A 21311-nucleotide genomic window follows, 5' to 3' on the forward strand; every position below is an offset into this window, starting at 1 on the left:
ACAAAGAATATATCCCACTTGTCTGTAGTCTCTTTTGATATCTCATTAACTCTGCCAGCCATTAGTGCTACATGCCGGTGATCGGTTGAGAATACTATCCGATTAGCCTCACTTATTAGTTCATCAATTTCTTATTTTGAATTTATTGGGTGAACTACAAGTAGTTTCTCTACCTTCATCTTTTTATCTAATTCAACAATTGTTGCCCTCCTTGCTTCTAACCTTCTATACAACTCATTGGGTAAATCATCTACAACCTCAATCAGAAATTTCTTGTAGATATCCAAGTGTAGGACAACACTATTTTCAATGCTTTCCTTTTCATCATTGTTAAAAGTATCATATAACTTGCCAATGTTTGATAAGTTACCATTTTTAGTTATCTCATTCAAAAGGTTGTCAAGTGGAGGAACAACTTGTTTTTCTTTTCTTTTCTTTGGTGTTAACTTCTTTGTTGGAGGCCTAACTACCTGTTGTTTTTCTCTTGTTCTTTTATGTGTAGGAGTGGGTACTAATGAAGGTTTCCTTTTCCTTACTACCTTTTTAAACTATCGGTATTTCACTATCAGAGGAGCTAGCAACTAGTGAAAGATGTGTTTCCGGTTGTAATCCTTCCAAGTCACTCTATTTAATACCAATTTTATTCAATATGTCTTCCTTGATTGCTTTAGCCTGCCTTGTTCCTTTTCTAACTATTTGTTCAGTTTTCTTTATTCTTTTCTATGACTGAATTTTTCTTTCAATTGTTTCTGCATTTCCAAATATTTCTTCAGTTGGTTCTTTAGGGGCTTCTAGAAGGGCTTTTGCATAAGTTTTTATTATGTTCTCATCAGCCTCATATCCCATCTCTATAATCCAAATAGTCCTTAGAACCACTGCCTCCATCTAGATTTCATCTTTCTTTATCACAAAGCATATCTCCTTTTGATATTTATCTACTATAGATTGAGATAGCCTTTCTCTAATTTTCATTCTATCCTCCAGTGTCTGAAAGTGTTCATTTATGTTCTTTTCTTTGTCATCTCCCATGTTGTTTAGTATGTCTAGAAGTTGTTTTCCTACCGGTATGTCAAAACCAAAAACTTTTATACCAATACCGGGTACTTCCTTGGTAATATATAACATCAAACATACAAGTAAGTTGCCAAATCTGAATGTACCTTTCTTGTCACCTTAGATCTTTTTCAGATTATCTATCAATTCACCCTTCAACCATTCGCATATGTCAATTTTTGCATTGTTGTTTACCATGTCATAGGCACTCTTGATACATAAGCTAGAAACAGAGTTTAATCTGTTGGCATGGGTAACTTTGTATCCAAGAATCATGATAATGAATTTTACATTGATATCCTTTACATCATTTACTCTCAAGGATCTCTTGTCAAAGGTTGCGTCGGTTAGGGTCATTATAGTGTCATTTGGAACCTTTTTAGTCTTGTCAGGGCTGCTACTGGTGGAAGGTAAGCCTGCCACTGCCCTAACTGCTTCTTTTGTTATCTTGTGAATGGAATCCAACCAAAATAACTCCCCATGAACTCTACCTAACACAATCCTTATAACATCCTTTGGAAAATTAGGAATACTAAAAATCTTCACAAAACCTAGGGTTTCAACTATCTTATATTCTGGTTTCACATTTCCATTAACATCACAAATTACTGTTCTATACATGTTCATAATCTCTTTAGCTCCTAGTTCTTCAATATGACAATGTATGTAAATTCTAGGATCCTCAGCATAAGCAATTCCTTTGGGTATTTTTGAAAAAGCTCCTAGGGTATCATCTTTCTTCGCAATTTTGGGAATAATTTTAAATATAGGCCTAGGGCGCTTAACAACTTTAGTTACAGTAGGATTTGCAATGAATTCAAGTGCAGAGGAGGAAGCCATTGTATAAATACCTTAATTTGCCTTTAGGTATAAGTGCTTGAATGATTTGCTTCACTTCTCATTGTGGATGCCTTCGCTCGAGATTTTCACGCTCTTAGGAAATTTGAATGCTTGGTGAAAAAAAAAGAGCCAAAACACTTGCTCTATAATGTCATTTCCTTCAACTACCACATTAAATGCCTGCCGATTAAGTGAAACTTAGCACATCTGCTGGTAAAGAAGTATTTCAACTTCGCACCATCAACTGAGGGTAAATTAGCATGTTTTTCAATTCATTGCCATACCCCCAAAAGGTTTCTTTTTAGTTAGATGAAGAGTCTCCTACTAGTGGAATGATACTTTGTTCTACTGGTGAAGGAATAACTTCATTAACATTCATATCTGAATTTCTGATCCATTGTTTTGAAAATTCTTGCTTTACTTCTTCAACCTTCTCTTTACCTTTCAAACTAGGTCCTTTGTTATTTGTCGGTGATGCCTTACTTCTACAAAATTTTGCAATATGTCCAATCTTGTTACAAGCATAACAAGTCACATTGTTTTTCTGAATAGCTTTTCTATATCCTATGCCGGTATGTGTTCTGCATTGATTAGATAAGTGTCCAAATCTTCCACAAACATAACATCTTACATTCATTCTGCACTTTTCTGAATTATGACCAACTTTGTTGCATTTAGAACATTGATCAGTGGGTGCATTGGTGTTCTAATAGTTTCTAGATCTACACTAATTTTCTCTATGACCATGCTTGTTACAGTTAAATCATTTTCCATTAAATTTGGAGGCATTAGGTTGTCTTACCGATTTACTGTGATCATGATTGTTTGCAGTACTAGAGCTTTCACCAACTCCGAAGCCAAGGCCATTAGTATCTCCATTAGGTTTCTAATTCTTCAACATGTCATCAAGTTCTTCTAAACTTTTCTTGAATTTCTCCTTGTCTTGATTTGAAGTAGCCAACTCATTTTCTAAGAAATCTTTCTGTCTCATGAGTTCAATTTTATCATGCTCCAAGTGAATTATATCTGTCTTCAACATATCATTTTCATGACTGAATCTTAGATTTTCATTTCCAGCATCATTGATTCTCCTAACCAAGTCATCTTCATTCTTCTTTCGGTCTTCAATATCCTTACAAAACCTAATAGTCATATCTTGCATCTCATTCCTCAAGGCCATGTTATCCTACTTCATCTTGCTTACAAGATCATTAAGAGTTTCTTTTTCATCATCATCACTCTGCATCTTCTCATGAAGTTCTCTTCTTTTGTTCCTAGCAATAGTGAGATTTTCTTGAAGTCCTTGAATGATATCTTGTATAGCCTTTAGATCATCTTCAAGTTTAATATTATTCAATTTTTCTGCATCATAATCTGCAAGAGTTGTTCCCAATTGCTTCCTCAAATTTTCCATCTGTACCGGTGTCAGAATCTTCCTCAAACTGTTAGGATTTTGAAAATAGAGGACCAGGCTCTGATACCAATTGTTAGGATTCTCAAAGATACTGAGAGGGGGGGAGTGAATTAGTATCTAACAGGTTAATGGATTTTCTAAACTTATTAAATGAATTGCATGCCAAAACAGTGTACCGGTAAACTAGAAATAATGCAGTAAATAAGATCAGTAAACACAACATAGAAAGAACACCATAACACAATAATTTTAATGAGGAAACCCGGTGTGGGAAAAACCTTGGTGGGATTTGTGACGCACAATATTCACTCACTGGCCAACAAGTGAATATTACTGATACAAGAGGGGCTTGCACATGTAGGAAGGCCAACTGCCTAAAGCTCACTGCTTAAATACAAAAGGGGAAGTCTCACTGACTTACAAAAGTGGATTATGTAAATCCAATGTCATGTACTACTTTGGTTCAGCATCTACTATGCCAGGTTCGGTACCAGTTTAAGCTCATACAACTTCCAAAACCCTATTCCAAAATCTGCCTTAATATTCACATCTGCCTATTACATTCCTTTCATGTATTTTTTTGCTTCTTACAAATGATTTACAAGATCTCATATTTATATGAGTCCTAATACAATTCGCCTTGTTGTCTTACAAAAAGATTTTACAATTAAATATAAAATACAATAAACAAAATCCTAGTGGCCAGGGTGTCGGTAAACATCTTTGTCACTGTCGGTGTCGGTGTCGGTGTTTGTGTTTGTGGCGGTGTTTGCCGATGCCATAGGATTGTAAGGTTGCCATCAATGACAATACCTTCAATCACCTACAATTTCACATTGGAGTGTGCATTTTCCAATAGATTGAACTAACATAAGGAAGATTAACATGAAGGCTTGTCAACTGGTATGGTGGAAGACAAGTAGGTATTAAGACTGTTAGTGACATCAATGATAAGAGGTGATATGAAGTTGTGTGTTGGCATGACAAGTTGTAACTAGTATAAAAGTTGGTTGTTTGTTTTTGATAATGTTTGTGATAAAGAGGTAGAGTGACAAAGAGATCACAAACCACTGGAGGTGAAGTTGTGCTACCAGTGTAGTGTATATTGTTGGTTAGCAGTAGGAGAAGGTCTCACCAGTAAGGGCTTGTACTGGTATGAGTTTGTTGAGTGTTCAATTTTAAACCGACCTTGTGTCGGTGAGCTAAGTGTATGCAGATGTGATGCCACATGGAGCTAAGATGGCGAGCATGCAGAGGTCGGTGAAGTTTCTATCGACATGGTTATTGCAGCGGTTAGTCGACATTAAATGAAATAGCCACAAATCATGGGTTGATAACAAATTGATGTAGCTCGAGGAAGAATGAATGATAGAGAAAGATGTGGGAGTTGTTGGCACCTAGATTGAAGAAAGGAAATCAGATTGCAAGAGGACCTCGAGAAGGAAACAATTGGGTCATAAATGAGTCGATAGATTTCTAAGGTTGTAATTCATGGTCAGGTTTGCTATTTTTGATAAACATAATTTAGACAGATGGAAAGCACATGATGGTTCATTCCTCCAGTGCAGGTGTGTGATCCAAGGTGGATTTGATCAGATTGGATGCAAATTTGGTCGGAAGAAGGAAACCCTAACCACCCTCTATTTGAATTGGTTGTTGGCGAGAAATCTTCAGTTTAAATATGGCTACCTAAGAGAGATAGTAGTTTTGTTGAAGGGTGAAGAAAAGAGTGAAATTGTTGTTTTGAAAGCTGAAGAGAAAAATACTCTAAGTGTTTGTGAGTGAAGAGTGTACCAATAAGGAGAAGCAGGGTAAACTGATGTAAGGAACAAACCAACAGAGTGAACATAGAATGCAGAGGTGACAAACTGAAAGAAGTAGTACCTGATAGAGAGTGACCAAGAATGATTTGAATTCTACAGAATAGAGGGAGAGAAGATTAAGCAGAGTTAGAACCAGCAGAAAGGCTAAGTTGTAGTGAGTGTTAAGCTAATTCAAACCAGTAAGATAGAAACTAGTAGTGCAGATATTTGAAGGGTTGCAATACTTCATTTGCAAAAAGGATCTCATTTTTATGTCTAAGTTTTTTATATTACTTTCTCTAAGTAGGTGCTTAGTGTAGGGGTTGTAGCTCCTTTAGGTTGTAGCCTATATATTGTGTAGGGGTTGTTACTCCTTTGAGTTGGTGCTCATAAATCAGGGGTTGGTGCTCCTTGGGTTGGTACCCTAAAATTTGTAATCACATCTTTTCATTGTGAGACTAGATTAGAGCAGAAGATCTCTTGCAGCTATTCTCACCGAGGTTTTTCCCACATTGGGTTTTCCTCGTACATCTGGTGTTATGTGTTGCATCTTCATGTGTGTGATTTATTAATCCTTTAGTTATTTTTCCTACACATGTTGTTTGCATTGCATTGGTAACTGGTTTGCATCTTGTGTATTTCATATTGAACCGGTATAGCTCTAATTAAGTAGAAATTGTTTAAATCACTTATTCACCCCTCTCAGTGATTAATTGTGTCCAACATTTTCATGTATAAAAATCTAGTGTCTCTCTTATGGTTGTGTATGTTGTGCATTTTTCTTCTATTGCACATTTCATTTCATTCTAAGAATATCTAATATCAAGATAAGTTTTCAAATTATTAAAGCAGATTATTTTGAGAATACTGACCCCCCCCTCTCAATATTTTATTTTGTTCAACAATTGGTATTAGAGCTTGGTCCCTTGTTGCTAGCTTAACCACTTGAGAAGATCTTGATTTGAATAGATAGCTCCTATGGATATGGATGGAGAATATTATTTGGATGAAGAATTGAAGAGAGCCCTTGAAGATCTTGAGAGTGCAAAATATGAGAATGAAGACTTGAAATAAAATGTTAAGGTAGCAAATAAATGTGTGAAGAAGCTAAGAGATCAAATCTAGAATTTCAAAGAAAATAAAGTGAATGAGACTATTGTGAATATGAAGTTTTAGATTGAAGAAAGAAGGAAATTGGAAGAAAGATTGAAGGATACAATCAATCTAAAGGTAGAAGAAAATGGGAAGCTGGAATAACAATTATTGAAGTTAAAGTCGGAAGCAAAAGTCAGTGAAAGCAATGAATTATTGGAAAAACTATTATCTATTGGAATTGTATTGTCATTGATGTCAACCAGTATGGGATGTCTATTGGTATGAGAGATGTATGCGCAACACTATCATGGAGGAGTACAGGTTGAGATATCTTTGATATCACTTTGTATTGCAGGACACCGGTAAGGTAAGGAAGAGAATGTCATTCAAATGGATGACCACTAGTCTTACCAGTACACAGGTTAGTGCTTGACTTGTGTGGATGAGATGGATAGGTTACCGATACAGTGTATCACCAGTAAGGAAATAATGTCAACTAGTAAATGATGTGTTGACATGGAGAAGACAAATCAACCAAGTGAGTGGTTGTCAATCAGCAATATTATGACCAGTGAACAAGCACAATGAGCAGGATGCTTGGTTGTTGTTTGTGATGAAGAGGCAGAATGTTACCTAAATCACATCAACACTAGAGGATAAGAATGAATAGGTCATTAGTATACTGTGAGCTTGCAAAACAGTAGGATTTGCACTAGATGAAGATGCAGTCATCATGAGAAGTAATGAATGATAGTGAATGTACCCACACCGCATCACATGTGCCTATTTGAAGGTTTGTTGCACAAACAGGGAAGCCACATGGGTGCACTGCAGGATGTAGATGACAAGGACTCACTCCCACCAGTAAGTGGAGATTATCTCCTATTATGAATAGTGTGCATCATAGTCATGTGAGATAAGGTAGATGAGGCTGAGGTAGGTGTTTGACGGCTCACACTGGATCCACTAGTGAATCAAAGGAACGCCTCGAGTGCATGAAATCAGGGATATGTACAAGACTGACTAAGAAGGAATGTTGAGGTGCTAGTACAGATGATGAGTGATGAGTTTGTCACTTTGACAAACTCGTTGAGACATGGTCCGAGCTAATTAGGAAGAATGCAAGGTAGAGCAGATGAAAATAGAGGACAATGGTTGGATTAAAGATGGAGTCTGTGGAAGGTTGATGACATGGTGTCATCAAGAGTGTTTACTAGTATAGAAATCCACCTGTAATATGGAAAAGATGCAGATGAAGAAGACTCCCCATCTGATGAAGATCCACATAAGTTAGGTTAGCAAGAGTGTTGATTGATTGAGTAGTCCACCAAAAGAGAAGCAGAGTGTGAGGTTGATGATAGAACAGTTTGAGGGTTGAACCGGCAGGGTTAGTATATCATTAGATGAACCCGGTAATTGAGTTGGTTGGTGATTCAATCCATACCGACACAGAAAACCTAGCAGAGGTGGATGACGACGTGGATGTCATGAAGAGATGAGGTGGCAAGCATGCATAGGTTGGTGGAGTGTTGTATAGAGATAAGTGTTTCTACAGGTATGCATTTAATATGGATCCTGCGACTTGGGGATCGGATCAGAGGAGTGCAGCTCGAGGAAGAATAAGCGGCAGAGACAAATCAGGGTGTTACTGCAATATTGATTAAGTGTTGTTGTGAATTGATTAAGTGTTACTTCTTCATGTGAAAGCAAACCAGTCAAGTACTCAATGAGTATCTGAGAAGAAATTGAGGGTGAGGGAGAACCGGGTTGAAGTGTTCAACCGGTAGCAGTGCAGAACCAATAGTGTTCATGTCAGCAGAGTAGAAGTGAAGGAAGTTGCAAAGAAAGAAGACATCAAACTGGTGGAGTATTGTATCGGTAAAGAGAAGAGAAGTGAGGAGGAGATCCAGTCCAAAAGAATAGAGGAGAGGTGAACCGGTAGAGTTTACCGGCAAGTAGCAGATGAGAGTAGCAGAAAGAGTGGTGGACAGGTGTAGCAAAGAAGGTGCCTCACCAGAAGAGTAAGGTATATGAAATGGTTACAAGATTCACTTGTAATAGTATGACTACTTTTGTATTTGATTTTATCATTGTGATCAGTGAGTTGTAGCTTGGTGTAGGGGTTGTAGCCCATAAACTAGTAGAGGTTGTAGCTCCTTTGGGTTGGTGCTCCTTGGGTTGGTGCCCTAAATTAGGTGTTATAGCTCCTTTCAGTTGTATCCCATAAACAAGTCAGGCATTTTAGCTCCTTGGGTTGGTGCCCTAAACATTATAACAGAGTTTCATTGTGAGGCTAGATTGGAGCAGTAGACTCCAACAACATTGCTCATCGAGGTTTTTCCCATCTTGGTTTTTTCTCGTACTTACTCATCTTATGTGATGTCCCCTTATGTGTTTGAATTTGTGTTGGTCTCCCCATTAACTGATAAGTTTGTTGTAAGTTAGATCTAATAACCAGTATTCTCACAAAGAATAGCTAGAAGGGAAAAGTTTGAGAACCACTGATTTACCCCCTCTCAGTTGTGAATTGTGTCTAACATTATTTATCATGATGAAAGGAAATTCTCTTTTCAAGTGGACACCCGAAGGAAAGAAAGCTTTCCATCAAATCAAGAAGGCCATGGTGAATGCCCTAGTCTTGGTATGCCCTAATTATACAAAAGAGTTTATCATGTATAGCTATGCATCAAATCATACCTGTTCAGCCATACTGATGCAGAAAAATCATTAAGGTGTGGAATCACCCATTGCATTCATGAGTTATCCGCTAAAGGCTCATGAGTTGAAGTACTCAGAAATGGAGAAGTATTCTTTTACTATGGTAAAAGTGGTGAAACATTTTAGGTTTTATATTTTCAATTCACATGTCATCGCTCTTGTTCTTGATGTTGTTGTCAAGTCAATTTTGACGCAACAAGAGTTTGGAACTAAAAGGGGAAACTAGGTTGCCAAGATTCAAGAATATGACATGGAAATTAAGCCCACTAAGTTGGTTCATGGAAAAGGTCTATGTCAATTGATAGCTGGCAATAAATCAATTGATGAAGTGTTGCTAGAAAATGAAGGTATGAATCAAGATCTTCCCAAAGTTCTATTTGTCAGCACCACTGATAAGTGGTATTCTGACTTCACATATCTCTTAACATATGGAGGTTGTCCTGCACATCTGTCACGTAATGAAAGGTGAACCCTGAAGCTTAGAGAAATGAATTTTGTCCTATGGGACAATGGTTTGTATAAGAAAGGTCTAGACAACAATTTCATACGCTGGATGGACAAACAACAAGTAAGATTACTTCAAGCTTTTCATGATCTTTCTTGTGGTGGACATTTTTTTGCCCTTGTTACCACACACAAAATCTTGTGTGCTAGATACTATTGGCTGACATTGTTTAAGGACACATACAGTTGGGTTCGCAAATGTGAGCAATGTCAACAATTTGTGGGTAAGCCTAAACTAGTTGCACTCCCTCTTTAACCAGTTGTAATTGACAAGCCCTTTCAATAGTGGGGATTGGACTTCATTGGACCTGTCAATCCAACATCTAGTGCAGGTCACATATACATTCTCACAATGACATATTACTTCACCAAGTGGGTGAAGGCAATCCCAACCAAGAAATCTACCTCGGCGGTGGTTTGTCAATTTTTGAAGGAAAACATCATTTCAAGGTTTGGTGTTCCTCATAAGATAGTAGCCAATAATGCTTCATGTTTTTCATCTTATGAGATCATTGACTTTTGCTTTGATCATGGTATTACTCTTTCACACTCATCTAACTATTATCCACAAGGAAATGGTCAGATTGAGTCAAGCAACAAGAATCTGGTTACTATTATGAGGAAGCTTGTTGATGAGAGGCAACAAACTTGGCATAAAGCTCTTTATGATGCGCTATGGGTGGATCGTATAACTCCAAAAAGAGCAATTGGTATGTCACCTTTTCAAATTTTGTATGGGTTGAATGCTGAGATTCCAATCACTATGGAACTTCCAGCATTAAAGCTTGCCAAGGCTATTGAAGATGAAACCTATCAAGATTCACTAGATAAGAGGAATAGGTTTCTTTCTCAATTGGAAGAAACAAGAGCAGAAGTGGTTGATAGTATTGCTACACACCAAAGCCAAGTGAAGGTGTTGTTTGATAAGAAAACAACTTGTGAGTTCTCAGTTGGTGATCAAGTCTTGTTATGGGACAAGAGGAGGGAACCAAAGGGTTTGCATGGAAAGTTTGACTCCTTATGTAGACGTCCCTTCACTATTCATGAAATATGTGGCAAGCATAGATACTTACTTGCATATGTGGACAGTACCCCGTTCTCGCTACCTCACAGTGGAGAACATTTGAAGCTCTTTACTCAATAAAGAGCAATGTAAAGGGAGTTGTACCTATTGTAAAATATGTATACTTTTTTTTCTTTTTACTCTTTTCATCGCCTGACTCTATAGCCCAATGGATACAGGCACTCGAAGTTTTGGATTCTACAAGCTTCAAGTGGTGTAGCTTGTTCCCTAGTCAGAGCCAACTATTGTCCTCGATTTCAGCATGGCCAAAATCGTGAGGCAACCCTACAAAACTAGTCTGTTTCATACCTTACAACCTCTGAGAGAGCTTGATAGACTCCATTGATTAGCTCATTTAGCTTTTTGCTTTTCATTTTTATTGTTTTCTGAGTTTTTAAGATTTGCAATTTTTCCTGCAAGTCAGACTTTAAAGTCCGATCTACAAGGTTCCTTCTTTTCAAAGGTAATTGCACATCGGACTTAAAAGTCCGATGTGAAAAGGTTTGGTTTTATCCCTGTAGATTGGACTTTAAAGTCCGACCTGTAGGTAATCCTTCCCCTGCAGTTTGGACTTTAAAGTCTGATCTATAGGTCTTTCGGTCAAAAGTTGCATGTCGAACTTTAAAGTCCAACTTACAAGGGTTTTATTCCTGCATGTCAAACTTTAAAGCTCAACATGCACTGCGTGATTCGTAATTAATGGTTGCATTTATTGCTAATTTAGGAGATTATTTATAAAATTTTGGAGATTATTTCTTCATTCTCATTTGCGAATTCTCCTCTGCGCATGCCCTCCTCCTTTCTCCTCTATTTTTGCTCATCGGCCTTGTGGATTTGTTGAATCTCCACTAGATTTTTGTTCACCGTGGTAGATTGAGGTAGGTTTTGTTTTATTTTTATTTGTTTCTTTCATGTTGTTCCCCTACGTCATGTTTTTTTCCTATATTATTTTCTCTTTGGGTTTTCTGTTAGTTGGAGGTGTATCAAACATTAAAATCCGATTGTTCTTCAAATCTCCTGATCTGTAGGCTGTGCGAAGATCTATCTGCTTTTCCTTTTTCCCAGACAAAATGATGGATTTTAAAACCCGATCCGCAGGCTGTGTGTGGAGATCTCTCCGCATATCGGACTTTAAAGTCCTATATGTGAGGGGAGATTGTTCGATTGACATGTCGGGTTTTAAAACCCAACATGTCAATCGATTGCTCTTCCCCAGCACAAAGTCTAATGTGCTGGTCTTTTTGCAATGCTCTACACTTACACATCGGACTTTAAAGTCTGATGTGCTAATGATTTTTCCCAACTAGCACATCGGACTTTAAAGTCCAATGTGCTGATGATCTTTCCCCAACTTGCACATTGGACTTTAAAGTTCAATATGCAAGAAAAGATGTTTTATCTTTGCACATCGGATTTTAAAGTCTGATGTGCAAATTTTGATTCCTAAGGTGCAGATCAGACTTATTTCCCCAACCTACTATTTTTGACAGTTTTGCTCCCAAGCCTATTCTGAGTCTAATTGATAAAATTTGGTTTTATTGATGATGATAACTATCGAAGAAGCTAATCCATAGTGTTGAATGCAGTCATTTGCAAATGTCAAAGCCCTCTCACAATAAATCAGAGCCTTCTTCAAGTCAGTTGGAAACTTCTCCAGGTAAAAAATCAGCAAAAAAGATGAAGTACAAGTATGATAAGTACTTGAATTTGTACTTGAAAAGTTCAGTAGATTCAAACATCAAGGAGATCAAAGATATAGAAATTGGACATGTTAGTATGTAGGAGTTTATTGATCGAGGTGAGAAAGCTCCTACCCACCTAACGAACCTCATCAAATCTGAGTTGCATAAATATGCTTCCTTCCCAGTTGCAGCTCATGATCTGGATTTTCTACTTGCAATAGTGGATCACTTCGATCTGAATACAAGATAGGTTGGGGATGCTGATCAAAATGTGATCATGACTCTGGATAGTGTTTTCTTCAACAGTGTTTTCAAAGGTTCTCCAGTTGAGGAAGTAGCTGATATTTCTCAAGAAAGTGCTCAAGAGTACTATGAGAAAAATGAGGTCAAATGCAAGAAAGTGATCAATATTGTGTACCTCTCTGCTGCCAAAAATTATACCACCTTGCGATGGCCCAAGTATTTTCATAGGAGTGACTTCAATGAGGAGTACAATGACATGGTCACCATGTTATCAAGAGTGAAGGGTTTAAAGGACTCTCACTACTTTCAAAGCTAGATGTGTTATTACATAAATATAATTAGGAAAGGGGCTGCTAGGATTGATTGGGGTGAGCAGATCAGTGATGCACTTTGTGCACAGTTGAAAGAAGTCAAAGTAGCATTGAAATTTTATATGACTTCTTACCTGGTTTATGTAGCTGCTTCCATGAGGCAATATCTAGGTTTGTCTACTAATGGTGATAGGAGATTAGTGTCTATCTAGGAATACTATGATCAACTCATAATCAAGAATCAAGGTAGCCACTTTAGAAGAGTTAATGATGTCTTATTTGCTGTGTGGAAGTGCATGTTTGATAAAAGCCTACAGAAGAAAATATTATCAAAGGCTCCATATAACAGGGTGTTTCATATTGGATGCATTTTTCTTCAATTCCCAACACTCACTTACATCCGGATCAGATGTTTCTCAGGTGAACCCTTCATTCTACCAAGGGATCCTTCTGATAAGATCATTCTCATGGAGTTGTGTCAGCAACTAATCTATGTGCATGAAAAAAAATTGCAAGCATATCAGACTGGGTTGAAGTTCCTAGAATCTATTGGTGTGTACTCAGTTCTAACTAACCTGAAAGCCAAGAACATGGAGAAAGAAATGCAATGGAATACTATGAGAATATTCAAGGCACAGAATAATTTTATTTTCATGGCATGAAGAACAAGCTCAAGAGGAGTTATACCCTTGTCTATAGGCTTGAGGATGTATGGGTGGACTACAAAGACGAAGAAGATGCCAGAAGGATGGATTTCAGTCGTCTTACCCTAGAACAGATTGAAAACTTGGATTTGGAAAAGATCCCAATGACCTTGGAAGACACTGATGAAATAATAGACCCAGTCTATTATGAAAAGAAGATTGTCGACTCTCCACTTCCACCGGTGCAATGGTCAAAAAAGGAAAGTAAGTCTGTCACTCAAAGAATCTGTCCTATTTTGGAAAACACCAATGCATGGTTGTTAAAAAACAATCTTAGAATGAAACAATTTCCTGCTAGTTCTAGAGATGATGATAATAGTGATGGCCCAGTTGGTAAGACAACTATGGCTGAAACAAGAACCAAGGGAAAAGTAGATTCACAAGCATTATCCTCGGCTCTTGCAATGAAATTTTAGGGGAAAGGACCCAAAATCAAGTTCACAATTAAAGGGTCCAATAAAGTTGAATCATCTTCAGCAGCACAAGAGACAACCATGAAGGAACTAGAACAACGGACTGCTAGAGATACTAGAAAAGAGAAAGAAATGAGTGAAATTCTTCAACAAGAGGAAGCATAGGATGAAGAAACATCACATCTTGGTGAATTTAATGTTCCAGCCATTTCACAGGCACCAACTCATTTAGAAGTGATTATCCATTCCATCGATTCTGATTCTGATCAAGAAGAAGAGGAATTTGATGATGAGGACCTAGGCGTGGGCATAACTCAGTTAGAGGCCGCTCAACAATTTTTCACATTATCCAACTTTTCCACCCTGGATGATATTCCTTCAACCACCATTGAATCTTCAATGTTGGAGTTTCCTGAAGCTATGGAGAAAGCATTTGCGGAACAACAAATGATGACTTTACCTTCCATGGTGGTTATAACAGAAATTCCATCTCTAGTAAGTATTGAATTTATTTCTACCATGGCAGTCATAATGGAAATTCCACCTCTGGTTACTACTCAAATTGTTTCCACTGCACCTTCCACTCTCTCCTCTATGGCCGTAACTAAAGAAGGGTCAGCATCAGTAGATGTTACTACATCATCAGGTATATCACTAAATACTTCAGCATTGATATCAATAACAACATCTACAACTGCTGCCAGTTCAAGCTAGTATGCTCCTGAAATACCAAGTGAGACTTAGAAAGAAGCTACTACTCCACCAGCCAATCGTGAATTACCACCTTGGATGGAGGTAGTAGCACCTAAGAGGAAGAAACATATGATTTTTCTTGATGAGTTTGAATTTGAGTAGTTGGTTCCTCCAAATCCCAAGGGAACAAAGAAGTCGAAGACTATTTCCCGGGTGTTAGTAGACCCGACCTCTAAAACGAAGTATGTTGAGGTCATGGTGCCATCATCGGATAAGAATAAAGATGATATACAACCTGAGGATTACATCATGCAAACTGTAGAGCTTGGGGAGGAGATGCATGAGAGTGTTAAGTTGTATTCTCATATGGCTTTAAACTCCTTGTTATGGAGACTTGACCAAGAGAGGGATGAGAAGAATGAATTAAAACAAAAATGTGAACAATTGACTAATGTTCTTTTGAAAGTTACCCAATCCTCCCAAGAAGTTAAGCCCATAGGATCCTCAATGGACACTGAAGCTCTCAATAAAATTGAATAGGTAGGAGCCAAGGGCCAAGTGGTGGACAAATGGATTGCACAGCTGAAGTCAAAAGGGTCTCATCTCCTAAGTTCAATAGATGGGTTATTGACGGATTTTGAAGTGATCCAAAGTCAGATGCAAAGTCTCAAAATCTCATTATCTCGGGAGATTGAAAATATTGAGAAAAGTACAACCCTTTGGAGCGAAATGGAGGACTTCAGAATAGACGTCCTCATTGAAAATAAAGTGGTTCCTTCAACGGAAAAATATATCCAAATCTTGTTGCTACTGTCTTATAGGAAAGAGACAATAAGGTTGATGATAGTAGAGCTAGATCGAGAATGAAAGGAAGGTGATGATGAGATTGATCTCATTTCTCCTAGAATTGTTGACCTTCCTTGTTATCTGTATGATGACAATCAGAATCTCATTACTAAAGATGCCATCACATAGGAATTTATGTCCTTAATGGATCACTGCATGGGACAGGACTTCTCACTTGGTGCATTTGATAAGTTACTAGAGATCCAAGTCAGTTTTGATGTCCTTGCATCCATGCTGAAGAACGAGAAAAAGAAATTGTCATACCTCTGAAGCGTATACCTATTCCTACAACACAAAACACTCAATAGATCATTACAAGCATGGTTAATGAATTTAAAGAAAAAAAAGATAAAACCATAGCTAAGCGATCTATCACCTCCTAGTAAATGCGATTATAAATTTTGATCTCAGATCTAGTCATAAAAATTCCAATGACTTGACTACACTTAAATGGAGGATTTAAATGATAAATGATGCATTTAAGCTAGAAATGAATATGATTAAGCTACATGATTCTATGATTATGCTAAAAAATAAGCTAGATTTAAGCTAAAATTGAACATGATAACAATGCTAAAATGATATTGCTAAGAGCTATATGACTATAGTAACAATGCTTGAATGAAAATGAGATGGGATCATTATTGCTCCAAAATGGGGTCTATTTATAGGATTTCCAAGGCCAGGGGTGAGGTGGAAGGAATCAATGGTCAATATTAAGTCTGAAGAGATCAATGGCTAAATTGGAGGTGGTTGAAGAAGAGGCTGGATAAAAGGGAACATTTGTCATGTATATGGTGACAAGTGTCAAGAACCTTCTAGAAAGGCTGGATGAAAGGGAACATTTGTCATCTCTATGGTGACAAGTGTCAAGAGGATTTGCTCATGAGAGGGCAAAGTGTCTAAGTAAAGGGGACATGGTGGTTAGGATGTGCAAGCTAGGATGGTTAATTAAACCTGGGGTTAGATGGAATGAGTTAGGTTTAGAAGGGGTTAGGTTAGGTGGTTAGAAGTTAGGAGAATTTGAATTTTAAAAATTCAAATAAGACTAATTAATTCTCAACAACTCATAAATTGATTTGTTTTAATTAATTAGAATATTAGAAGAATTAATTGAAGATGGGGGAAAAATTAATTAATTTGAATTAATTAATCAAAGGGGATTATGAAATGAACCTATTAAATAAATCCTTAGATTTATTAATAAGTAGATGAAAGGGGGATTTTAATCAAATTATTTAGTGAATTCAATTAAATTGGGAAGGAGGATTAATTAAATAATTACTTATTTAATTAATTATCTTCAGGCCATTTTTAGGTGTATACATTTTGCCCCTCTTTGAAGCATGGTGTGATGACATGTTGATTCAAAGAATAATCTCATTTTGATGATGATATTGGTTTGATAGGATGCCCCAGCTTTTGATTGATAAATTGCAGTATGATGATGCCCCCTCAGGAGATCAATTGAGATAATTGATCTTTGGAGTTTTTGAATTATTGCGAAATTGATATCCCGATAGATTATTCATTTGATGTCTGCAACCGTGGTTGATGAAAGTGTGAGTTCTTTGATCATGATGATTGATAGAGTTTGATAAATTTTGATAGGTTCGATTAGTTTTATAAGATCTAGATTTAGTCTGGTTTCAGGAAAGATACCTCCTGTATAAGACAAAGATGATCAGAAGCATCTGGTTTCAGGAATGATATATCCTGTATAAGACTTGATCAAAAGCGTCTCGTTTCAGGAAAGATACATCCTATATAAGACAAGATAAAATAGATCAGATGCGATTGATTGATAAAATGGATAAGATTGATTGGATAAAGAACTGACAGTTTGTTGATATCAGGTTTCTGAATGATTTAGATATGTTGATGTTGGTTCATTTGAGAGTAGCATAAGATTTTCACTAGGTCAACAATATCTGGAGAGAAATGATTCATCATTCTGATTGTGTATACATTTGTGATGATACCTTGATGATTCCTATGATAGATTTAACATTGGATAAAAGGAGCATGTGGGATCCTATGCAAGAATGAAATGCAAGCTAAAATGCAAATGCTACGAGTGGACCAGTCACTGGATTATTGTGTTTTTATCATCATTGAGCTTTTTTAAATGTGGGAAGTGAGTGCAAACATCGATGGTATAATTAAACCATGATGACCTGAGCACTCCTTTCCTAGATTTTGATATGGCAAGTTAGCACAAGCATCAAGGTATAATTGAACCAAGATGACCTAAGTGTTGCTTGTGTGAAACAGGCATTATTAATCATTTCAATATGCAAATCGAAAATGTCTTCGATGATACTCCAGTGATCATGTCCTGAGACAAATTTGCACATATTAATGATCAATTTTCAGACAACAGACAAAAAAAATATCATGTTCCTTCCTTGTTCCTCTAGTCAAAGACATCCTGGATTCACTTCGAAATCATGATAGCGAAAATCAATATAGAAAAAAGTTAAACAATCATATTAAAATTATTATCCAAAAGATATCATCCATGTGTTTAGACTAACTTTGTAATAGTTTGATGGTTGATAATTTGATCTTGTGTTCAATGTTGGATATGTCTCAGTTTTGGCTTGTTAAGAGTTGTCTAACTATTTGTTCTACCTGTTTGATTAAGCTCAAAAATGATCAAGAAGTTTTCCCCCAACTAAGTGCATGATTTTGCCCCAAGCCTAGAAACAAATTCATTATGATATACTCAATGATCCAAACCATGGTGAGAAAGCAGCTGCGATGCCTGCGTATGTACAAAAGCTTTATGATACATATGAACAGTGCTGATAGAAAATGAATGCAAGCAAAAAGATGCATGAACTAATAGATGGAAGAGCTAGCGGACAGATAGTGCCTGTTTACTAGGTTTTCACCATCTATTTTTATTGCACTTTTTCTCATATTTGATTTTTTTGTTTTTTGGATTTTCTTTGCTTTTTCACTGTTTTTTATTTTTTGGGTTTTTTTGCTTTTTTCATTGTTTTTGATTTTTCACTGTTTTCTATTTTTCTGATTTTTCACTATTTTTCATTTTTATGATTTTTCAAACATAGAATTTCTTCAGGTGCATGCTATTGATGGGATCATTGAGCTGATCTTCATCCTGTGTTGATAGCTGATATGCTCCTGATCCAAATACTGTTGTGATCACAAATGGTCCTAACTAGTTTGGTTCAAATTTTCCTTTCTTTTCTCGATCTGACTGGTTGCATGGATTTTCCTTTAGTTCTAGTTCTCCTACTTGAAAGATTCATGGTTTGACCCTGTGATTATAGATCTAGCACATTCTTTGTTGATATACCTTTAGATGATCAAAGGCATTTTGTCTTCGTTCTTGGATTAATTCTAACTCTTGCGGTTTAGATACTCATTGTTCTTCATCTGGGATGAGACCTTTAAATGATACTCATAGAGAGGGTATCTCTACTTCTATTGGTAGTATTGCTTCTAATCCATAAACAAGATAGAAAGGTGTGGCACTTGTTGGTGTGTGGATATGAGTGTGGTAGGCCCATAGAGAAGGGTTTAATTGTATATGCCAATCTCTTCCAGCATCATTTACTATCTATTTGAGGATTTTCAAAATAGTTTTGTTTGATGCTTTTGCTTGCCCATTTCCCTGTGGATAGTAGGGTGTACAGAATCTGTGTTAGATCTTGAATTTTTCACATATCTCTTGTACATCTTGATTCTTGAATGGTTGCCCATTATCAGTGATAATGGTCATTGGTATTCCATAGCAATAGATGATGTAATTCAATATAAATGCATCAATTTGTTTTCCTGTGATATTTGTGAGAGGTGCTTCCCCAATCCATTTTGTGAAATATTCTATAGCTACAAGGATGAATTTGTGACCATTAGATGGAGAAGGATGTATTTTTCCTACTAGATCAAGACCCCATTGACATAAAGGCCAAGATGTTGTCAAAGCATGAAGTTCTTGTGTTGGTGCATGAATCAAATTCCCATGGATTTGACATTGTTTGCATGTTTTAGCTATCTGAAAGGAATCTCATTCCATAGATAGCCAATAATAGCTCAAGCGTAAGAGTTTTTTTGAAAGGGTAATACCACTTGAATGAGTGCCACAAATGCCATTATGGACTTCATGTAAGGCCTTCTCAGATTCTTCTTGTTTGAGACATCTTAAAAGAGTACTGTCTAGACCTCGTTTAAATAGGGTATCCATGACGAGAGTAAAATAGGAGGATTGGCGAATAAAGTTTCTCTTTTGATTTTTTGATAAGTAGGGAGGTAAGGTGTTATCTTTCAGGAATGTGCAATTTTGGCCATAGCGGGATGAATCATGCCCCACAAGTTGACAAATAGTTTGGGAATTGGGACAATTATGAGTGGGGTAAAACAACTCTTCCACCAGGAATTCATAATGTTGTTGATTTTCCTGTGTCTGAAGGAGAGAAGCAAGTGTAGCCATGGCGTCTACTGCTTTGTTGTCGTTCCTTGGAATCTGTTGGAAAGTTAATTCTACAAAGTATTTCTTGATATCATCAACCATCTTTTTAGAAGGCATTAGCTTTTCATCCTTTGTTTGATAGTCATCATTAATTTGATTGATGACAAGCTGAAAGTCTCCAAAGACTTGAAGTTGTGTAATGTTCCATTCTATAGCCATTTTGATACCTGTAACCAAAGCTTCATACACTATTGTTTTATTGGTGCATGGAAAGCTTAATTTGTATGGTTTTGGAATTGTATGAACTTGCCTTCTCCTGATCCATGTTGTGTATATGAACCATCAAACTATAATTGCCATTCTTTTGTTATGACTATTAGGATATCAGCATCAGGAAATTCAATCTATAAAGGATGATCATCTTGAAGTGGTGCCTCTGCTTGTTGATCTACAATGACTTGTCCTTTATAGCTTTTCTGTCAACATACTCAATATCAAACTCACTCAGGATCATGATCCATTTTGATAGTTGTTCTATTGATGTTTCTTTGCTGAGTAAATATTTCAGAGGATCGATTTTATCTATTAACTTGATGGAGTGAGATAGTATATAGTGTCGTAATTTTTGAGAAGCAAAAACTACTGCCAAGAATGTTTTTTTTGTTGGTGAATAGTTTATCTCATATCCTACTAGTGTCCTATTGATGTAGTAGATGGCTCGTTCTTTTCCTTCATTATCTTGTTGTGCAAGAAAAACTCCTAATGATGCTTTGGTGGTTGATACATAGAGTAACAATGGTTTTCTTGGAATTGGCAACATTAAAATCGGTGGTTGCATGAGATAAGCCTTGATCTTGTTGAATGTGTCCTCACATTGATGGTCCCACTTGAAATATACATTTTTGTGCAATAGATGAGTAAATGGTCGACATTTATCTTCTAGTTGAGCAACAAATCTTCAAATTGACTGGAGTCTTCCTTGGAGTGATCTTAGTTGACTCATATTCTTGGGAGATGTCATTTCCATGATTGATTTAACCTTAGTTGGATCCACTTTGATACCTCTAGCTGAAACAATGTATCCCAATAGCTTTCCTGAAGTAACACCAAAAGCACATTTCTTAGGGTTTAACCTTAGCTTGTATTGTTCTAACCAATCAAATATCTTTTCTAGTATCTCTATATGTTCTTCTCTATTGTATGATTTAGCCAATATGTCATCCACATAATCTTCCATGAATGTATGCATCATGTCATGAAATATAGTTGTCATAGCTCTTTGATATGTACCACCGACGTTCTTTAGTCCGAAAGGCATGACGTTCTAGCAGAAGGTACCCCATGGACATGTGAAAGTTGTCTTTTATTGATCCTTGGGTGCTATTTTGATCTGATTGTATCCATAAAAACCATCCATTAAAGAAAACATGGAGTGTCTAGTAGTTAAATCTACAATGATGTCAATGTTAGGCAAAGGAAAGTCATCCTT

At 36.7% G+C, this 21311-nt stretch overlaps 1 pseudogene; it reads left to right on the forward strand.

The window, feature by feature from the left end:
* The window catches only part of LOC131857286 (light-independent protochlorophyllide reductase subunit B-like), a 167362-nt pseudogene that overhangs the window by 62520 nt on the left and 83531 nt on the right, over nucleotides 1-21311 (forward strand).

The sequence above is a fragment of the Cryptomeria japonica genome, chromosome 1 (assembly GCF_030272615.1).
Source record: "Cryptomeria japonica chromosome 1, Sugi_1.0, whole genome shotgun sequence".
In the NCBI taxonomy this organism is placed as follows: domain Eukaryota; kingdom Viridiplantae; phylum Streptophyta; class Pinopsida; order Cupressales; family Cupressaceae; genus Cryptomeria; species Cryptomeria japonica.